The sequence below is a fragment of the Hyperoodon ampullatus genome, assembly GCF_949752795.1.
Source record: "Hyperoodon ampullatus genome assembly, chromosome: 5".
NCBI lineage: Eukaryota > Metazoa > Chordata > Mammalia > Artiodactyla > Ziphiidae > Hyperoodon > Hyperoodon ampullatus.
In genome coordinates, this window is record NC_136918.1 from 7,230,031 (window position 1) to 7,251,482 (window position 21,452).

General features: G+C 45.9%; 1 protein-coding gene across 2 annotated transcripts in view; it reads left to right on the forward strand.

Moving 5' to 3' along the window:
• CLSTN2 (calsyntenin 2) overlaps nt 1–21,452 on the forward strand; it is a gene marked incomplete at both ends in the record, with an annotated part of 642,483 nt that overhangs the window by 213,222 nt on the left and 407,809 nt on the right. The gene's annotated exons all lie outside the window — the stretch shown is intronic.

A 21,452-nucleotide genomic window follows, 5' to 3' on the forward strand; every position in this document is an offset into this window, starting at 1 on the left:
TAGGCATATCATTGCTTGTAGTAATCTCTCATGATCTTTGGTATTTCTGCAGTGTCAGTTGTTACTTCTCCTTTTTCATTTCTAATTCTATTGATTTGAGTCTTCTCTCTTTTTTCTTGATGAGTCTGTCTAATGGTTTATCAATTTTGTTTATCTTCTCAAAAAACCAGCTTTTAGTTTTATTGATCTTTGTTATCATTTCCTTCATTTCTTTTTCATTTATTTCTGCTGTGATATTTATGATTCCTTTCCTTCTGCTAACTCTGGGGATATTTTGTTCTTCTTTCTCTAATTGCTTTAGGTGTAAGATTAGGTTGTTTATTTGAGATTTTTCTTGTTTCTTGAGGTGGGATTGTATTGCTCTAAGCTTCCCTCTTAGAACTGCTTTTGCTGCATCCCATAGGTTTTGGGCCGTGGTGTTTTCATTGCCATTTGTTTCTAGGTGTTTTTTAATTTCCTCTTTGATTTCTTCAGTGATCTCTTTATTTAGTAGCATGTTGTTTAGCCTCCATGTGTTTGTATTTTTTACAGATGTTTTTCCTGTAATTGATATCTAGTCTCATATCATTGTGATCAGAAAAGATAACTTGATACGATTTCAATTTTCTTAAATTTACCAAGGCTTGATTTGTGACCCAAGATATGATCTATCCTGCAGAATGTTCCATGAGCACTTGAGAAGAAAGTGTATTCTGCTGTTTTTGGATGGAATGTCCTATAAATATCAATTCAGTCCATCTTGTTTAATGTATCATTTAAAGCTTGTGTTTCCTTAGTTTTTTTCATTTTGGTTGATCTGTCCATTGGTGAAAATGGGGTGTTAAAGTCCCCTTCTATTATTGTGTTACTGTCAATTTCCCCTTTTATGGCTCTTGACATTTGCCTTATATATTGAGGTGCTCCTATGTTGGGTGCATAAATATTTACAATTGTTATATCTTCTTCTTGGATTGATCCCTTGATCATTATGTAGTGTCCTCCTTTGTCTCTTGTAATAGTCTCTATTTTAAAGCCTATTTTGTCTGATATGAGAATTACTACTGCAGCTTTCTTTTGGTTTCCATTTGCATGGAATATCTTTTTCCATCCCATGACTTTCAGTCTGTACGTGTCCCTAGGTCTATAGTGGGCCTCTTGTAGACAGCATATATACGGGTCTTGTTTTTGTATGCATTCAGCCAGTCTATGTCTTTTGGTTGGAGCATTTAATCCATTTACATTTAAGGTAATTATCGATATGTATATTCCTATTACCATTTTCTTAATTGCTTTGGGTTTGTTATTGTAGGTCTTTTCCTTCTCTTGTGTTTCCTGCATAGAGAAGTTCCTTTAGCATTTGTTGTAAAGCTGGTTTGGTGGTGCTGAATTCTCTTTGCTTTTGCTTGTCTGTAAAGCTTTTAATTTCTCTGTCGAATCTGAATGAGATCTTTGCCGGGTAGAGTAATATTTGTTGTATGCTTTTCCCTTTCATCACTTTAAATATGTCCTGCCACTCCCTTCTGGCTTGAAGAGCTTCTGCTGAAAGATCAGCTGTTAACCTTATGGGGATTCCCTTGTATGTTATTTGCTGTTTTTCCCTTGCTGCTTTTAATATTTTTTCTTTGTATTTAATTTTTGATAGTTTGATTAATATGTGTCTTGTCATGTTTCTCCTTGGATTTATCCTGTATGGGACTCTCTGCACTTCCTGGACTTGATTGACTATTTCCTTTCCCATATTAGGGAAGTTTTCAACTATAATCACTTCAAATATTTTCTCAGTCCCTTTCTTTTACTCTTCTTCTTTTGGGACACCTATAATTCGAATATTGGTGGGTTTAATGTTGTCCCAGAGGTCTCTGAGACTGTCCTCAATTCTTTTCATTCTTTTTTCTTTATTCTGCTCTGCAGTAGTTATTTCCACTATTTTATCTTCCAGGTCACTTATCCATTCTTCTGCCTCAGTTATTCTGCTACTGATTACTTCTAGGGAATTTTTAATTTCATATATTGTGCTGTTCATCATTGTTTGTTTGCTGTTTCGTTCATCTAGGTCCTTATTAAATGTTTCTTGTATTTTCTCCATTCTATTTCCAAGATTTTGGGTCATCTTTAGTATCATTATTCTGAATTCTCTTTCAAGTAGACTGCCTATTTCCTCTTCATTTCTTTGGTCTGGTGGGTTTTTACCTTGCTCCTTCATCTGCTGTGTTTCTCTGTCTTCTCATTTTGCTTAACTTACTGTGTTTGGGGTCTCCTTTTCACAGGCTGCAGGTTCGTAGCTCTCATTGTTTTTGGTGTCTGCCCCCAGTGGGTAAGGTTGGTTCAGTGACTTGTGTAGGCTTCCTGGTGGAGGGGACTGGTGCCTGTGTTCTGGTGGATGAGGCTAGATCTTGTCTTTCTGGTGGGCAGGACTCTGTCTGGTGATGTGTTTTGGGGTGTCCATGAACTTAGTATGGTTTTAGGCAGCCTCTCTGCTAATGGGTGCAGTTGTGTTCCTGTCTTGCTAGTTGTTTGGCATGGGGTGTCCAGCACTGGAGCTTGCTCATCATTGAGTGGAGCTGGGTGTTAGTGTGGAGACGGAGATCTCTGGGAGAGCTCTCGCAGATTGATATTATGTAGGGCCAGGAGGTCTCTGGTGGTCCAGTGTCCTGAACTCGGCTCTCCTACCTCAGAGGCTCAGGCCTGACACCCGGCTGGAGCACCAAGACCCAGTCAGCCACACAGCATGGTACGTGGGGAGTTTCTTGCCTTTTAGGCAGTCTGAGGTCTTCTGCCAGCATTTTGCAGGTGTTCTGTAGGATTTATTCCACATGTAGATGTGTTTTTGATGTAATTGTGGGAAGGAAGGTGATCTCCACCTCTTACTCCTCCACCATGTTGAAGCTCCTCTCTCAGATCAGTTCTGACCACCCAACAACTCAGGCAAAGTACTGAACACATCTCAGAATCTCACAGGAACAATGTTGTATTTTTATTCATAAAACTGAAATAATAACATTTGCTCTTCCTTTCTCCAGAGGTTTTTGTGAAGTCCAAGTGACTTCTTCCAACTCATGATCTGGCTTTCTGCCTCTGCAGTAAGAATGGCTGAGTCTGTGAGCTGAGGGTGGGGACCAAGAGGTGGAGGGGTGGAGATGAAGAGGACAAGGGGCTGGCCTCTGCTTCCTGCCTGCCTGCAGGTTACCAGCATCGCAGACTGACCCACCTGGTTCAGTGGTTTGTATCCCTGTACTGTACAACACAATCACCTTGGGTGCTTTAAAAACTACTCATGCCTGGGTCTCACCCGCTCCCAGAGATGCTGATGTGAGTGATCTGGGCTGTAGCCTGGGCATCTGGATCTTTCAAAACTCCCCACGCGATCCTTTTTTTAATTAATTAATTAATTAATTAATTAATTAATTTTTGGCTGTGTTGGGTCTTCGTTGCTGTGTGCAGGCTTTCTCTAGTCGCAACGAGCAGGGGCTACTCTTTGTTGCAGTGTGCCGGCTTCTCATTGCAGTGGCTTCTCTTTGTTGTAGAGTATGGGCTCTAGGTGCACGGGCTTCAGTAGTTGTGGCATGAGGGCTCAGTAGTTGTGGCTCACAGGCTGTATAGCACAGGCTCAGTGGTTGTGGTGCATGGGCTTAGTTGCTCTTGGCATGTGGGATCTTCCCAGACCAGGGCTCGAACCCGTGTTCCCTGCATTGCAGGTGGATTCTTAACCACTGCACCACCACGGATGTCCCTCCCCATGTGATTCTAATGTACAGCAAGGGATGAAAACGTCTACTTTCCAGGGAAGCAGATCTAAAGACATATAAGTGGCAGCCCATATTTAACTGGCTTTAACTCTGTCTGCGTGTATTGAGTGCCTGCTTTTTTTTTTTTTTTTTTTTTTTTGCGTTATGCGGGCCTCTCACTGTTGTGACCTCTCCCGCTGTGGAGCACAGGCTCCGGACACGCAGGCTCAGCGGCCATGGCTCACGGGCCCAGCCGCTCCACAGCATGTGGGATCCTCCCGGACCGGGGCACAAACCCACGTCCCCTGCATCGGCAGGCGTACTCTCAACCACTGCGCCACCAGGGAAGGCCCGAGTGCCTGCTTTTAAGGCGAGTTCATTACTCTGTGTAATAGCAACCACTCAAATTCTTATTGGATTAGATTGAGTTGAATGTACTCTTGACTCGTGTTTCAGTGTAGGTACAGGAACCACACTCTCGTCCTGTACTCAATGACATGTCCCAGATGATCACTGTTATGTCATGACTGGTCTGTCCACTGGCCACTTCCTTCCTTCGGCTCTCTATCTGAAAGTCATTACAGGTGAAGATCATTCCTTCATCTCTGGCTGTGGACAGACTATTTACTGAGTACGTACAAAAGTTCTTAAACCTTTAGGTGTATCAAAATCACCCGTGGGGCTTGTTAAAACACATGCTAGGCACGATCCCTGGGGTTTTGATTCAGTGAATTTGAAGTAGGGTCAAGAATCTGCATTTCTAACAAGTTCCCAAGAGATGCTGTTGCTGCTGGTCCAGGGACCACACTTTGAGGACCCCTGGTTTAGGCAGCCTAGGTTCTTTTATTATTTATCTCTGATCTCCCAAAACTACCTGAGTAGGCATGACCACCTCCATTTCAGAGAGCTTAGAGAGTTAAGCAACTTGTTAAGGGGAACATTCTTTTAAGTGGCAGGGTCAGGATTGGAACTCAGGGCTGCCCAACTCCCAAATCTGCCTTTCTCTGCTTACCACTGTGCCTCCTGATAGGCAGTCATTGGCTTCCTGCAGTGATCTCAACCATGTCTCAGGCACCATGGAAGTGACAGGAGACCCCTCCCTAAATCACTTCAAACCTTTCTGTGGTCTCCATCAAGGAAGAAAACTCACAGATACCACTCAGGTATGCAGCAAAGCAGTAGCAATAGGAGACGGCCAGTGACCCAGGGTCCAATGGCTCCTTTCCACAGAACATCTCCAGGGTTGGGGAGGGCTGTGGCCTGCAGGGGTCCAGAAAGGCTCTTGGAGGAGGAGGTAAAGTGGGTCCTGAAGGACATGGTGTTCTAGGTTCTGGCCCTGCTTCAATTGCAGCTTTTATCACAGGGAGAGCCTCAGAGGATGTGAGGTCTCTGCTCCAGTTTTAATGCTCTGTCCTTGGATTATGTCCCCAATCCTGCCTCATGCCTTCTGGGTGGAGTCCTGGTGCTGGGGTCCCTCCTGGTCCTGGGCAGTATTTCTCTGCCTTGTGCTTTGACCAGGTGGGCCCTGTTTGCCATCAGCAGAACTGGACTGTGCCAGGGATCATACTGGAGCTCCCCTGGGGAAGGCACAGCAGGAGTGACAGGGACAAGCTCATCATAAGGGCTGCTTTAGAGGAAGCATGGCTGATGTTGGGTCTTCGAGAAGTCACTATTGTTGAGTTTCTGGGAAGCTGCCTGTCTTAGGAGAATAATGGCAGTAATAAAATGTGGGAGAACTGCTGACCTGTCCAGCACAGGAAACAGCTGCTAACCAAATCCCCCAGGACCTCCTGAAGGTGGTCTTCAGGCTAGAGCACATGCACCGTCACTGAGGTGGGGTCACTCAGCTCCTGGCAGCTTCTGCTGCCTGGAAACCCAGCTGCTAGCCCTGTTCAGACTTGGCAGGTGCCCCTCACCTAGCATATACTCTTCATACAGCTGTTTGGGCTTCACCCACACCCCCTGAGGATGAGGAGAAGCCTCTATGCTCCATCCAGCTCTACTGTCACAGAGGACCTTCTCTTGACGGGGGTCTCTTCTCTTGAAGTGGGTCTTTCTTTTCCTGAATAGTTTCCAACCTTGCCTCCCTTGATTAAGGCAGAAACCAAAACACAGAAGAGCTGTTCCATGGGGGTAGAACAAGATGGGACTTGGGTTCTAAAGCTCATGTGATGGCCCTGAGGTTTTGGACACCTCACTTCATTCTTCTTGGACTCGGTTGCCTCATTCATCTGATTGATAGAGTCAATTGTGATTTGCCTAAGGAGGTGGATAGGTTAAAGAGTACCCAGCCTTCAGTAAATCTTGGCATCCAGGTGTGTTTGCAAAGTCTCAACATGGCTCCTGTTACTTCCTGTGTGTGTACACTGAGGTTGGAGTTCATGGTTTGTTGAGAATATCATTAGGACCAGTGGATGTAGCTTCTGGGGACAAGGGACACCTAAGAGCATGAAGCTTGCTCACAAAGGACCCCCACCTGAGGTGAGCCTGGAGGACCACAGGACGGTCCAGGCTGCCCAGGCCAGGGAGGACCTCTCAGTGAGAAGGCTCCACCCCAGGAGCGTGAGGGAGCTGGATGTCCTTGGAAAAAGCCGAGGAGTTGTCCAAAGCTGGGCCCCCCAGCCAACCGCACACCGGGTGCTAGAGACTCGCAGGTTCCATTTCCATAAATTACATGAAGAGTCATGAGTGACCAAGTGATACACCTGAATTTCTCTGATAGTTTTTCTTCTTATTTTCAAACCCCCTTTCATGTGTTGAGACTTATGATCATCCTGTCTTTGTGTCTGGACATTCTTGCTCAAGTAATGACTGGTCTAACGTTCTGGGGCCCTTGTGTGACCTGGAGAGGAGTCCTGAGAGGCAGAAGGTAGCATCCCGATCCTGGTTTAGCCCATTGTGACCTCATGTAAAAAGTACCTTATCTCTTTGGGCCTCAGTTTCCCTAGCTGTAAGATGGGAATAACACCTGTCCCATCCATCTCATGGGAAGTCAGAGGTGATGATGCCTTTGAAAGGGCATTGGGATGTTGTGGGTAACTTTAAACTCTACAAGTGTAAAGAGCAGCCAATCAACCTGAACATGAATGCACCTCCACTTTTTGCTAATATTGTGACCAATGAGCTCCCAGAGCTCCATTTTCTCATCTGTCTGATAAAGATAATAATCCCCTCGTCACAACAGGACCATTGGGCTGCTATGAATTATGATAATGTGTGTACAGCATCTAACAAGTGCCTGACATATAGTCTACAAACCCAAAACAGCAGCAGCTGTTATAGTGATTATAATCATTAGACTGATTCTAATCTTCACAGATATGAATACATATCATTTTGCCAGGTAGACCCAATTCTTTCATGGAAATCCCTTCCCTTCCCTTTCACTATAATGGTTCTTAGTACCTCTGTTTAAATCTAGAATTAGCCTTGCTAAGCCTTCCTGGGCCCTGGATGAAGAGCATCTTCCAGAGCTCGATGGCTCACTCTCTCTGCATTTCACCCTGTTCTGTCATTTGGGGAAAGAAGTTTCTGTGTGCTGGCTGTGCCCGTCACCCCACAAGGCAGGACAGGCTTCAGTCAGAAAACCTAATGATTTGTGTAGGAATTCAGGATGCTCTGATAGCATACTTCCAATGGCTTCTTTGCCTGAGATCTTTGAAGGAAGCTTGCAAAAAGACATGTAAGGATTCCAGCCTTCCTAACCCATGGAGGCACATGGAGGGTGCTATGCTAATTGGCATGTCTGCCGTCTCCCTCCCAGAGTGCCTTTGTGCTGGCTGTCAGCTTCCGTTTGGTAGATACTAAACACTGTGAAAGCGAATGATATCATGACTGACAACTTAATAGATGTCTTTTTGAGCTGCACGTGCTCCCGCCAGATTAAATTAACGAAGCCTTCAAGACCGCTCTTTTCAGGCTGAGTCTTGAGAGAGAGTCTTGTTAGCAAGAGCCTCCCTACTCACGTGAAAGGCAGGGAACTCAGTCTGATTGGAGATTAGGGGCTTGGGTGCTTGTCAACAGGGCTGTTACCTGACTTGCTGGAGAACTGACATTTTCCCAGGTCTTTCTGATAACAGGTAAAAATTATGAGGGGTGGAGACAAATATGACTCCTGTTAATGTGAGCAGGCCCCCAGATGAGGCTTGATGTTAAAAGTCATCACCTTAGGAGATGGCACACTTATTCTGATTACATTGGAAGTACTTAAAATGTCTTTTCATTTTTTTTTTAAAGGTTGTTTTCAGAGTCCATACAACCCCAAATCCCAAAGTAGTGAAGCTCAGGTTGGCTAGATTAAGCTCAAAGTGCTACTTGTTCTGGAAGTTAGTGATGCTGGGCTTTTTTTTTTTTTTTTTTTAGCTTTATTGAAATGTAATTGATTTACAAAAAAATCACACACATGTAATGCGTACATCTGATGAGTTTGGACATATGCACACACTCATGATACCATCACCACCATCAAGGTACTAAATATATCTATCACTGCCAAGAATTTCCTTATGTTCTTTTGTGGACTTTTTTTTGTAAGAACGTTTAACTCAAGATCTATCCTCAACATCTCAACATGTTTTAAAGTGCACAATACAGTATTGTTAGCTATTGGCACTGTGTGTCTCTAGTTCTAGAGATTGCTCATTGTGCATAATAGAAACTTTCTACCCACTGAAAAACAAATCCCCATTCCCCCTCCCTGCAACCCCTGGCAACCACCATTCTATTTTCTCCTTCTATGAGTTTGACTAATTTAGACTCTTCATATAAGTGGAATCAGTCAGTATTTGTCCTTCTGTAACTGGCTTATTTCACTTAGCATAATGTCCTCTAGGTTCATTCGTGGTGTCACAAATAGCAAGATTTCCTTCCTTTTTAAGGCTGAAAAATAGTGGATAAAGAAGATGCACTGGGCTCCGCCCCACACTACCTTGCATCACACTAAACCATTTTTATTCACCCAACAGGCTACACATTCACCTGCCTCTGGGCCTTTACATATGACTTTATTTATTTATTTTTTTTCTTGCCTGAAACAACAACTTCCCTTTCTTTGGGGGCTTGATAATTCCTCGTCATCTTTGAAGGGTCATTTCAATTCTTATCTTCCATGAACGAGGTTCTCAACTCCAGTTTTCCCCCAAGAAGACCGATTCCTGCCCCTGCACCTCTGCTGCTCCATGTCCATTCCTTGGCAGTTTTGTCATCTTGGAAGAATTGAGTTATGGCATCGTTCCCTGCACTGTGATTTCTTTTAGATCAGAGGACAGATCTTTCTCAAAACTCTGTAACCCAGCCTCCAGTGGAGCATCCATTACGTGGTGTCAGCTCAGTAGATATTTATTCAACACTCTAGACAGTTAGCGAGAAGAATGGGTAGGTGGGAAGAGTTCAAGCTCCGACATGAGGTAGCCCTGATTTTGAAACTGCACAACGCAGACTGGACCTTGAACCCATGGGCCAGGAGTTGAACCCAGCCTAAACCCAGATTGGGACTTGAACCCACTGTCTTTTAATTAAGATCCCACACCTGGTCTCAGGACTTAAAGAAGCTCAGGTCCTTGCTGCCTCGTCACAGAAAGAATTCAGTGAGAGACAAAGTGATAGATACGAAGTGGATTTATTTAGAGAGATTCACATTCCATAGACAAAGTGTGGTCCGTCTCAAAAGGCAGGAGCGGCCCTAGGGAATGGGGTCGTCTCAGAAAGTGAGAGTGTCCAAGGGAGGAACACACTCCACAGGGAGAGTGTGGGCTGTCTCAGAAGGTGAGAGGCCCCAAAATATGGGGTGGTTAGTGTATGGGCTGGGTAATTTCATCGGCTAATGAGTGGGAGGATTATTCCAATTACTTGGGGGAAGGGGTGGGGATTTCCAGGAATTGGGCCACTGCCCACTTTTTGGCCTTTTATGGTTGGCCTCAGAACTGTCATGGTGCCTGTGGGTGTGTCACTTAGATGCTGATGTATTACAGTGGGTGTATAATGAGGCTCAAGGTCTACTGGAAGTTGAATCGTCTGCCATCTTGGACCTAGTTGGTTCTAGCCCGTTTATGTCATATCCTCAAGGCCTACGTCATTCTTTTAGAGGTTGTGCCCTGTCCCCTTCCCTTCTGTTTCAATTTCAGCTTCCTTCCTGGCCCATAGGAGTGGGGAAGCCACAGGGAAACCCTCAGTGTCTCTGAGCCTAATGTCTCCTGATCCATAGGAGAGAAAATGATTCCTAAAGGTGTGGGGTTTCTAGGAGAAATCAATGGCATGGGCCAGGTGCTCTGAACAGCACATACAGGCTGTGTAAACATCTGCTGGAAGGATCATAGCTTCTCAAGGCAGTTCTCAGAAAGAAGCTCTCCAAATGGTTCCGGCAAGGCTGAAATCTCTGGAATAAGTACACAGGCTCTCAAGGGACTACTTAGAAGAAATCTCTCTCAATGGTCTGAGCAGATGCTGGTGTGTGGTGAGAAAGGCAGCTTTGCTTTCCGCTAGCCAAGGCTCATGATCAAACAGTGTCCTGCCCAGGGCTGCCCCAGTTCTGAGCCCAAGAGCCCCGGTGGCAAATTCTAACACATTTCCAGCTTCATCTGCGTGCTCTGTTCAGCCTTCTGCAGTTTAACAAGTTCCAGGGAATATTCCAGTGCCTCTTCCAAGCATAGGAACGTTTCTTGGGTTCAAAGAATATCATTCCTGGAGCTGGTAGAATGATCGTTCCGACACATCTCGCCCATGTGGGACAGACGGCGTTACAGAACATCTTGTCCGATGAAAACCATTGCCCATGAGTGAGATTGCCTGCCATTTGAAAACGCGTTTCCACAAGAAGCCTGCTTTGTTTCTGGGAGTTAGTTAGAGGGGCTTGGACGTGCAGTGCCAGAATTCTTGGAGCCACAGTGCAGGCTCTGGGAAGACCTTTCCCCAGGACCCCCTGAGCCCACCTGTCACTCCCTGGTGAGGTATAATTTCCTGTGATCTCTGCTGGCTCAGAAAGCCTGTTGAAAAGTATATGCCAAGGGGCACAGAATCCATTACAGAAAAGAAAATAAACAAAACTGGAAACAAGTGGAATTCAATAAGTTCAACTAAGCATATAATACCTTACAATAGCTGGGATGCCCTAAAATTGCCGAACACATGATAGGGGAGGAAGGATTTAACTGCAGTTAAGTGTGCAACACAGGTTGTTTTTATTAGGAAAGCGGTATTACAGAAAGAGCAAAAGTTCAGCTGAGCGTTGTTAGGATAGCGCTGAAAAGCAGAAGGATGAGATAGCTCAAAGCAAGAGGGTGAGCCGCAGCACAGCGCCCTGGAAAGTGAAATGAAAGGGTTTCATGAAGCAGGCAGTGTGTGGAGACAAATGGGCAGCCCTTCTCCTCCTCAAAGGCTCCTTGAGGTTTTGCTAAATAAAGCAGGTAGGTAATTCAGAGGAAGTTCAACTGGGGGAAACGAAAATTCGACAGGAATTGGTGTTGCACCTACAAAATGGCGAAAGTAATCTAGTAAACATTGGACGGGCGGCACACAGAAGAAAATATCTTAATCCAAAAGAGTGATAGTGCTGGCGTGGAAGAGTTTTCGCGCGCTGGGACGCAACAGTGAGGGAGACACTGCTGGTCAGCTGGGATATTTACGTCAGTCTCGAATCTGAGACTTTACCCACAGTGATATCATCCTCGACGGTCTCCTCCATCCCTCCGGCAATAGGCCCACCTGGGAATGCAGCCCCCTTAGCAGAACAAGTCCTCAGGCACCTGTGCATTTATTCATCAACATTTACTTGGTACCTACGCTGTGCCAGACTCTGTTTCCGGTGCTGAATGTAGAGAGACAAGGTAAGCACCTGGCACTGTGAAAGGAACTTGCTGATTGTCAATGTTTTGAGCGAATTAATGATTGAATGAGTGAATGGACAGGTGTGTGGGTGGGTGAGTCAGGGCGTCTGATACTCCCCTTCACTAGCGGAGGCCCGGGTGTAATAGGTGGAAACAAGGAAGTTGAACTGAGCTATTTCCATGTACTCAGATAAGAGTCTGTTCAGGACCCAGTGGGTGCCCTGGGGAGGCGGTTGCTCCCCCTGGGAAGTCAGGGAGCGTGTCCCACAGGAGGATAGAAGGAGTCCTGAGGCAAAGCCTTCTAAGATGACCCTCCTGTCCCCTGGCCCCCCTCGAGAGGGCCCTTGGTCTCCAGGAATGGTTCAGCTTCTCCTGGATCCTTGGCCCTACTGCTTGCGTGGGTCGCCCCTTACCCACTCATTCAGTCTGTTTATGGCCACTCTGGGGTGACCGACGCACCGAATCCTGCCCTGGTGTAGGGCCCATGGGATTGACTCACACTTCCCATGGACGTGACAGGGTCCCCTGCAGCATGACGAGGGGGTAACTTGCTCACTTTATTCTTTTTTTATTGGAGTATAATTGCTTTACAATGTTGTGATAGTTTCTGCTGTATAACAAAGTGAATCAGCTACATGTATGTGTATATCCCCTCCCTCTTGGACCTCCCTCCCACCCATCTAGGTCATGACAGAGCACTGAGCTGAGCTGAGCTTTTTTTTTTTTTTTTTTTTTTTTTGCGATACGCGGGCCTCTCACTGTTGTGGCCTCTCCCGTTGCGGAGCACAGGCTCCGGACGCGCAGGCTCAGTGGCCATGGCTCACGGGCCCAGCCGCTCCGCGGCATGTGGGAGCTTCCCGGACTGGGGCACGAACCCGTGTCCGCTGCATCGTCAGGCGGACTCTCAACCACTGCGCCACCAGGGAAGCCCCTGAGCTTTGTTTTATAGCAGGTTCCCACTAACTATTTATTTTACACATGGTAGTGTATATATGTCAATCCTAATTTAAAATCATCCTGTGTTAGGGGGCAGTGAATGTATCTCATTCCAGAATCATCTAGAACTCATAAAAGAGGATCACAGTAGACACAAACAGACGACTGAGAAAGGACAGGATTAAAGAGGGGTGGAGAGTCCACTACACTGCTCACGTAGCAGCTCCTTACCCCCCGCTGTGGCCCTCTGAGGGACCCCGGGGCTGCCTGGAACCCTGTGAGGACTACATAAGGTCTGCTTCTTCCAGATGGAGGCTGAGTAGCAGGGTAAAGAGTGAGTATTGTCACAGGCCACCAAGGAACACCCAGAGAACCCTCACTTAGCTGGAGAGGTGGGGTGGACGTCGTCTTTTTCCTAAAGCCTTTAATTGCTAACGACTCTGAGTGGGATTTGTTCAAGTGATTCTTTGTGTTCAAACTCTTTTTGTTCAAAGTCATTACTCACTGTGGTTCCTCTGGATATTTGAGACAGCTTAGCCTGACCTATTCCCCGTCATGGCACTTTATAAATGTTCATGCTGATTAGAACTTTTATTTTTCATAACGACCCTCTAATGTAAGGATAACACAAGTAATAGTCCATATCTAATGTCTTCCTGTCCAAAGGCTGAGGGAATTCATTCCGTGTATTTAGTGCCGAACTCCTAAAGGAAAACTGTTTAAGCTGTTGCCTTCACTTATGCCTTTTTATGAATCTCTGGATAATAAAAGGGAATGGCTTGTCTGGAAAGTCGGGAGAAAGGGAAGATGTTCAGGTCATCTGTGATGGCCTTTTGGATGATCTAAACACCATTTCCTTATCACAGAGCTGCTCAGAAACATTAGGTTCTAGGACAATGACAGGACCAGGAGACTCTGAGTGTGAAGCTGGGGGTTTTGCAATACCTGCGTCTGTTTCAGATGCAGTGGCACTAGACCACTGGACTCTGGGTGGCCCATAAGCAGGTCATGGGTGCAGCTGGTTGCTAGTGGGCAGGGGTTTATGGTGGGAGTGTGAGAAAAGTGTCCTCCTCCAAGCCAGAGAGAGGAGAACCCAGGAACCCACTGAGCAATCCGAAAAGACTGGGATCCCCCTCAGGGAGCCTAACTGAGAAAAATGGAGGCTGCCCACTTTTCACCAGGCTGCCCTGCACATCATGAGTCTTTTCGTCCATCCCGAGCCCTTCACCCCTTAGGGATGCCCTCTCCTGGCATCCCTCTTCCACATCTGTGTCATTTTGTGTGTATTCCCCAAAACCTGCTCTCAGTAATACCTCGAGGGTGAATACGTGTAGCTCATGGGTCTCCTCTCCCAGGGGTGCATTCACGTTAAGTGTGCAATGAAAAGCTTTGGGTGCAGGAAAATGGATTGCAGACTGGGAGAGAGCTTGGTCTGAGGAAACTTTCGCGTCCCTGGAATCATCTTGAGGATAAGGAGGCATGATTTCCACTTCACCCGTGAGAAAGCTTGACAGATAAAATACCAGGCACCCAGTTAATTTAATGTCAGATAAGCAGCAAATGACCTTTTAGCAGAAGTATGTCCCAAAGATTGCATGGACATACTGATACTAAATTAATCATTTGTTGTCTATCTGAAATTCAAAATTAACTGGGCTTCCTGTATTTTTATTTAAGTTAATCTCATTCATGAGTCCTAGACTTGGTACACTCTCCTGGGGTCCTGAATGTGGCTTAAATGCTACCCAGTCCCAGCAACAGAGGCACAGGTGAGTAGACATAGTGGTCCAATCCACGAAAGTGGTGCTTCTGCCTTCATCCTCCTGGTTATTTCAGGGAAGAGGAGGTCCTTCTGGTCTATTGTAAGCCGAAGATGTGGTAGGAAAGGGGGAACACTTTGAGCCCCTACCCACCTGCTTGGGAGGAATGAACATTGCACAGTGACACAAGCATAAGCTGTGGAATCAGAACTGAGTTCAAATCCAACTGTAGAACTTTGGTCGAGTGATATTCTCGCTGTGCCTCTGTTTCTCATCTGTAAAATGGAGATGATATCTACCTCTCAAGTTGTTGTGATTTTCCAAAGTAAAATATGGAAAGCAGCTGTGTAGTGAACCCCATGATGTGCCCCAGCTGCTGGGAGAACTGTTGGCAGAAACAGCTTCCAGCTGTCAGCCCCTTCAGGCCCTGCCTCAGCTGTAAAGAGTCATATTGCCCAAAGTTAAGTCCCTTCCAGGGACCCTCATCCAGTGACTGATGAATACAAGAGGCTAAAGGCCTGCCCATGTCAGCTCAACCCCGGACAATGCAGAAAGGGCCATTCAAGCTCTAGAGCATCGCTGGTGGGTCACTGAGCCTGCATCACTTCTCCCTCTGCCATTCCTGCTCCATCCCTTCTCTTCCACAGCTGTGACCCCAAGGCCACTGCTAACGAAATATCCTGCACAGTAAACTCTGTCTCAGAGTCTGCTTCCCAGGGAACCCTGCCTGCGACAGCCTGGTACCATTCCCGGCACATAGGATAAGTGCTCAACCCATGGAAAACACGGACAACCACAACCCAAGAATGGCAACAGCAGAGTCAAACATACAACACGGACCTAGTTGTACGTGGCAGCTCCTGCACCTTCTTAGAAAGGGCTTCCTTGCTGGCGGTGATGTCATTTGACATAAGATTGTGATCAATGCAAGACCCATGCCTGCCCCTGTGCCTCTCTTGGTGGTCGACATGGGCCTGGAAACACAGCAGGTGCTCAGTAAATGCTTGGGCAACATTTAGCTGCTTGGCCTCAGAAGATCCGATGGAGCAGTAGACTTCTAGGGGACAATCATTTATAGATATAAATAGCTTCAGGGGGGGTTGCTTATTAAGTATGTGTGGAAGAGATACATGAGTGGTTGCAATAGGAAAGTGTGGGGTTTGGGGATACCCTTGGTCCATGAAATAAGGTCATGAAGGAAGAGTGATGGATCCCCCAGAGACCCTAGGAATTGGTGGGAGAGAAGCTCTGGGCTACAGGCAGGGCTGGAGAGAGAGCAGGCTACACCCAGGAAATGGGAATTAGCTCAAGGTGTCCAGGGGGTTAGGCAATGAGCAGAGGTCAGAGGCACATGGAGATTATAGTATGAGAAGCCTGTGTGCCAGGCTAGGGAGTGTGATCTTTATTTACAGGGCGAAGGGAGCTCCTAGAAGGAAGGGAGCAGGGGGTGGGGTGGTCCAACCTGCATTTTACAGGCCACTCTGCCCTCAGTAGGGAGGATGCCTAGGTAGCGGTTTGGCCTAGGTAGTGGGGGTGGAAAGCAGACACACAGGAGACTTTTCTGTGAGGGACGTTATATATAATATATACGGTAAAGTTGAATTAACGGATGAGACAGAAGGGAGCCATGGAGGTGGATATCCAGGGTTTTCCCCTTCCCTCACCACTCTGTCTACCCAGCTCATCATTGCAGGACCCAGCTGAGGTCCAGCCCTCACCTCCTGAAGGTCATTACTGACCTCCCCTTCCTCTGAAGTTACTACAAAATTACACCTGAGCTACCCAATCACACAGTGAGAATTCTGAATCCTGTTCTCATTTTCTTATGTTATCGGGAGCTTCTCCAAGCAGAAGCTGCCCTTATTTTCCTAAGCACACTGGATTGTCTCTTTGTAGTTCTTTCTCAAACGGACCGGCTGTGCCTCTCTCAGACGTTTTCCCAGTGTGATTCTCTCTTCTTGGAATGTTCTTTCTCAGCTGTCAGATCTCAGCTCACCTATCACTTTTGAAGAGTGGGCCCTCCAACAACCTCAAAAAGGTCACGTCCACTTGACATGTATCCTCATGGGATCCTGTATTTCTCCTTCTCAGCACTGATGCCAATTTAATTACCAATGTACTTAGTGCTATACCTCCATTGTCCCTCCCACATACAGAAGTTACTCATTAAATAAATCTTTGTGGAATGAAACTGTTACTTGTGGCTTCCACCGTGTACATGGGCGATGAGTGTTCACATTCCATTAGTCCAGCTCGATGTGTGGGTGGAAACCATTTTGAAAGTTGTTTCCAGGGGGTTGAATCTACTCTCTCTTTCAACCCCCAGGATGAAGCAGCCCCCGTATCACAAAGCCACACTTCACAGCTAGTTCCCTTCCCTTGTGCTGTAGGAAATCCCATTTTCTCCCACTCCATGCTTAGTGGAGTTGGAGGCAATCTACATATCCAAGACATAAATACTTCATGAATCCAGCAGATACTGAAAGAGAGCCTGGTAGGTACAAACCCTGGGGACATGCTCTGGAGCCAAGGAGTGTCCCCACATGCACGAACTCCAGCTCAAACATTCCCAAAGGAAGCCTGATCCACCTGTGACTGGAGCCACGTGGGCTGTGGAGCTTGGGTGCCTTCCTGGTGTATGTGGCATCTCTGAGAGGTTGGTTTATGAGGATTTCAGAATTGCATGCCAGGGCATGATGTGGGGCTTTTGCTAAACTCCTGTAGAGGAAGAGATGAGGTTTCAGCCTCTACTGTTGAGAGGGGAGGGAGGATCCTGGCACCTTGTTACCTACATGACCCCTCTCAGCTCCATTTCTGGACCCTGCCGCTCAGACTGTGTAGATGGAGGCTGCTTTATAAAGATGCAGGGGTGGAGGAGCAGATGCACCCGCTGGCACAGGGAAGACCAGGGGCTGCCAGGCACTTGAAAACACGTCACCCTATGCAAAAGCATGGGGATGCTCTGCCTTTGATCGTGTCACTCCTCAGGGCTGGAGCCGCCTAGCTGTGGCGGGAATGTGTCTGGAGCTCTGGCTTGGAGCTTCGGCATTCTGCCCAGCTCAGGCAGTGGCTGCTGTGGAAAGAGCTATGAGGGCTGGGTGTACCTGTGTGTGTTTAGGGGTCATGGTTAAAAAGGAAATCACAGCACAGGTGAATCAGAGAAGTCATTCTCAAAATCATCACCTTGCCCCTGAATTCCTTCTCTGAGAGCCTCATTCTTTGGAAGTTAAAAGGCCTTTGCAGTTCTCAGATTCTCTTTGGATGAAAATGAGAGCCTTGAGATAGAGAGAGTCTGAGTATCATCCACCAGTGGTGGATGATGGTGGATGCCTGGGGTGCCGTGGGGAGGGTGATCAGAGGGCTGTGATATCAGCCAGGGATGTGGGAGAGAACACCGTGTGGGGAATGGGGCTTCCGGAGGGAGCTGAGCTGAGCCAGGAAGGTGCTCGACAAGAGGGGGCCCCATGTCAGAAAGACACTTCCCTGACCTCACTGACAGTCATGATGGGTGCCAGTTTATTCACTGACTGAGCATGTATTTATCAGAGCCTATTGTGGGCCAGACACTATCTCAGCTCTGGAGAAACAGTGATGGACATAACAGGGCATCCATTCCAGAGGGGCCAGACAGACAATCACAGAGTCAAGTCTTACAGAAGGTGTGATCCCTGTGATAGAATGATTCAAGAGTGGGTTATGGGGGCAGGGAGAGACAGTTGGGATGAGGTCTTCAGGAAAGGGCTCTTTGAGGTCTGAGCTGAGGGCAGAGTTATGGGAAGCAGCTAGTCATGCTGTTGGGGGAAGGCATTCCACACAGTGGGAACAGCTAGTGCAAGCACCCCAGGTAGGACTCGGTTTGGTGAATTTGAGGAATAAGAAGGAAACCAGTGTGGCTGGTGTATCGTGGGGGAGGAAAAGTGATGCGGGATGAGTCAGGACTGGGCCTCATAGACCATGGGAAGAAATTTGAATTTTATTTCAAATGTGATGGGTGGATTTGAGAGGGTCTAAGCAGAAATGGCCATGGCTTGCTTCATGATCAGGTTTTCTCTTTGAAACTGTCGCTCCAGAAGCTCTGTGGAAAAGGGATTGTAGGGGAGAAGAGTGAAAACACAAAGATAAGGTTGAGAGTTCTTGCAGAGGTTCAGGCAAGGAATAATATTGGCTGGGCATAGGATCTTGGCAAATAGAAGGAAGAGGGCTTCCACATTCCACTGTGTTGGTGTAGAAATGGCAGAACCTCTGATGGACTGTGTGTGGACGTGAAAGGATTGCTGGTTAGGAAAAGGTAGGAATCAAGCCCCTCCTGGGGTTTTTGCTTGAGCATCAGTAATGGTGCCATTTTCTGAGATGGTGCCCCTTAGGAGAGGAGCAAGTCTGGGAAGGAAATCAAAAGTTGCCTTCTGTTCCCAAGTGTCAGCCAGAGGGGAGGGCTTCCTGAACATCTGAATGGGGATGGTAAATTATACCTGGTCAGGGACTCATCTTTAAGAAATGAGCAGGTAACTCAGATTCAAAAGCTGTACATCGTTGCCCTTCCTTTCTCACAAAATTAGGGGCTGGGAATTAAAATACCTGGGCTCTGAGGCCATGCCTTCCACGGGCTATTCCTGCGGAATGTGGGGACACTGGGGGATGCTAAGACTCCTGGGAGACATGGGGTTGCTCTGACTGCTGACTTTGGCTTGAGGAGGCCGTAGGGCTTCGGCTTTGTAGAGTCACACGTAGACTGCATGACCGTATGAGACACTTTCACCCAACCTTTTCTTTCTTTTTCCTGCACTGGGATTACATTTGCATCAAGGTCGAATCTGCATTTTCTCTTATAAAATTCTTGCACATTTAATCCCATCTTGGGTCTTGGTATCAGCTTCTTGGAGGACCTGGACCAGTAGACCTTGCTGATATCAGAAAGGACAAGGGCCATATTAACCCTACCAGATGCCAGCAGGGCAGCAGGGGAGGTCTTGTCCATGCCCTTTGTGAAGTGGATTGAGTTCTTGGAAACATACAATGGGAGCAGCCATCACTGTTGAGAAATTCAATCCTCATTTTTAAAAAAGGATATGCAAAAATGATATTGAGGATTAACATATAACATTTTTAATAAATATCTCCATTTTCACTAATATGCAACAAACCCAACAGTACACTATCAATAGTGTGATACCCATCTTAAATTCACTGTCATGAGCTCTGCACAATTAATTTCATGCATCATTCTGTGCTCATAAGAATCTTGTAGACTTTTCCAACCCTAAATCAGTTCATTGCTCATACATTTGTGTGTTTTGTAACAGATAATAACATATATCTTGTTCCCCACCAAATGTCCTGTGACAATCTTATTTCATGAGTCAGAGTTACTTTCCTCCTGGGACCTTCTCAATTCCATGGAATTCCATGGAATTCTCATTCCATGCTGAACTGTTCTAGGCTGGTGTTTATCTTCTGCCAATGTCCTTTATCTATCTGTCCATACATCCTCTTTGTTTTTATTTCCTTATTTCTTCCTTGTTCAGTTATCCCCAGAAGTAATGTTGGTGTATGTGGAAACCAACATTCTCTTGATCAACCAAAGTTATTCAGAAGTAAATATGTCCAAACCAGATATCATGGTTAAGAGAATTTATAATTGGTGAGGAATAGTGATTCCATGCAGAGTGCTACATGGGTCTTTGTGCAGATCATTGACAAAAGCAGTAAGAGCATATTCACTTATTGATCTTTTAATCACATTTGTTGGGCACCTGCCACGTGCCAGACCCCAGGGTGCTTAGAAATTGTCAGATCAGGGATTCCAAAAGTTTCTTTTGAGAAGGATGCTTTAAGCATTGAGAGACTCTTCCAGCTGCAAAGACCTGTTCTATTTACCTCTAGGAGAAATTGACACCTTTAGCAGTGGAGTTACCCTCTAAAATTGCTAAGTTCATGATTTCTCTGTTGAGATACAATGGTTGCCTCCCAACCAATCTGGACTCTGAAAATTCAGAGTCCAGATTTATTTCAGAAATTCATCATGATGCTTTTAACCTTTGATGCCTTTTTCAGGAATGATTTATGGAGTATGTTTCTTTTTATGGTGGTGTCTCCAACCAGGTTGCAAGTGATATAAGGACTGTGATTTCAGACAATTATTCTCTTGACAGCACGCGCTCAGGTTCATACAGCAAGAGAGGATGTTCCTCTTTTTTCCAGAAAAATCAGCATGGCAAAAATTAGCTACATGACATTACAACAATTGGTGTGCAAACTAAGTCAACCAGTTGCTCTTCTTTCACAGCCAGAACAAGAGAAAGGACCGATCTTGTCACCATGTTGATAGACTTTCCCCAACTAAGCTGAATCTAAGAATTGATTATGTGAGCCTGGCCTTGACAACTTTAGACTTCCTTTCTTTCCCTCCCTCAACTCTGTTTCTTTGTTCTCTCTCCCCTGTTCCTCTGCTCACACCTTTTCTCTTTATTCCTACATGAGTAGTATGTACTATGTTTTAAGTCCTTTGCCAGGTTATACAGCAAACTTTTTGGTCTCAGAACGTTTTAACATTCTTAAATATCATTAACAACCCACAAGCTTTGGTTTTTGTGGATTTTACCTATTGCTCTTTATTTCATTAGTAATTAGAGCTAATAAAATGTGATATATATATCTATTAATTCAGTTAAAAATAAGTTAAAAACCTACCACATATTGACAAAAATAGAGCACATTTTATTAAAAATAACTGTATTATCCAAAAGTTTAAAATAATGAGGAGAGTGCCCTTGTTTTACATTTTTGCCAATGCCTTGGCTGATTAGAAGACAGCTGAATTCTCATAACTGTTTCTGGATTCTGTTGTGATACCTCTTATACAGCCTCTGGAAAACTCCTCCAGAGAGAATGAGGACAAAGACAGCAAATACAACCTTAGTTCTTTCATGAAAATAGTTTTCACCTTGTGAAACCCTCAAAGGGTCTCAGGGACCCCTCAGGGTTCCTGGGCCGTACTTTGAGAACTGTTGTGCTAGGGCTAGAGATACAGGCATGAAAGACTCAGCATCTTTACCCACCATCTGGTAGTGGAAAGACACAAAAGGATATTTACAGCCCGTTTAGTCCTTGATGTGCTAAAGATAGGCAGGGGGCTATGGTGGGACAAGGAAAGAACTAATTCAGTCTGAGGGGTGTCTTTAGGAGTGGAGAGGAAGGGGAGGGTCAGAGAATGCTTTCCTGAGTCAGTGGTGCGG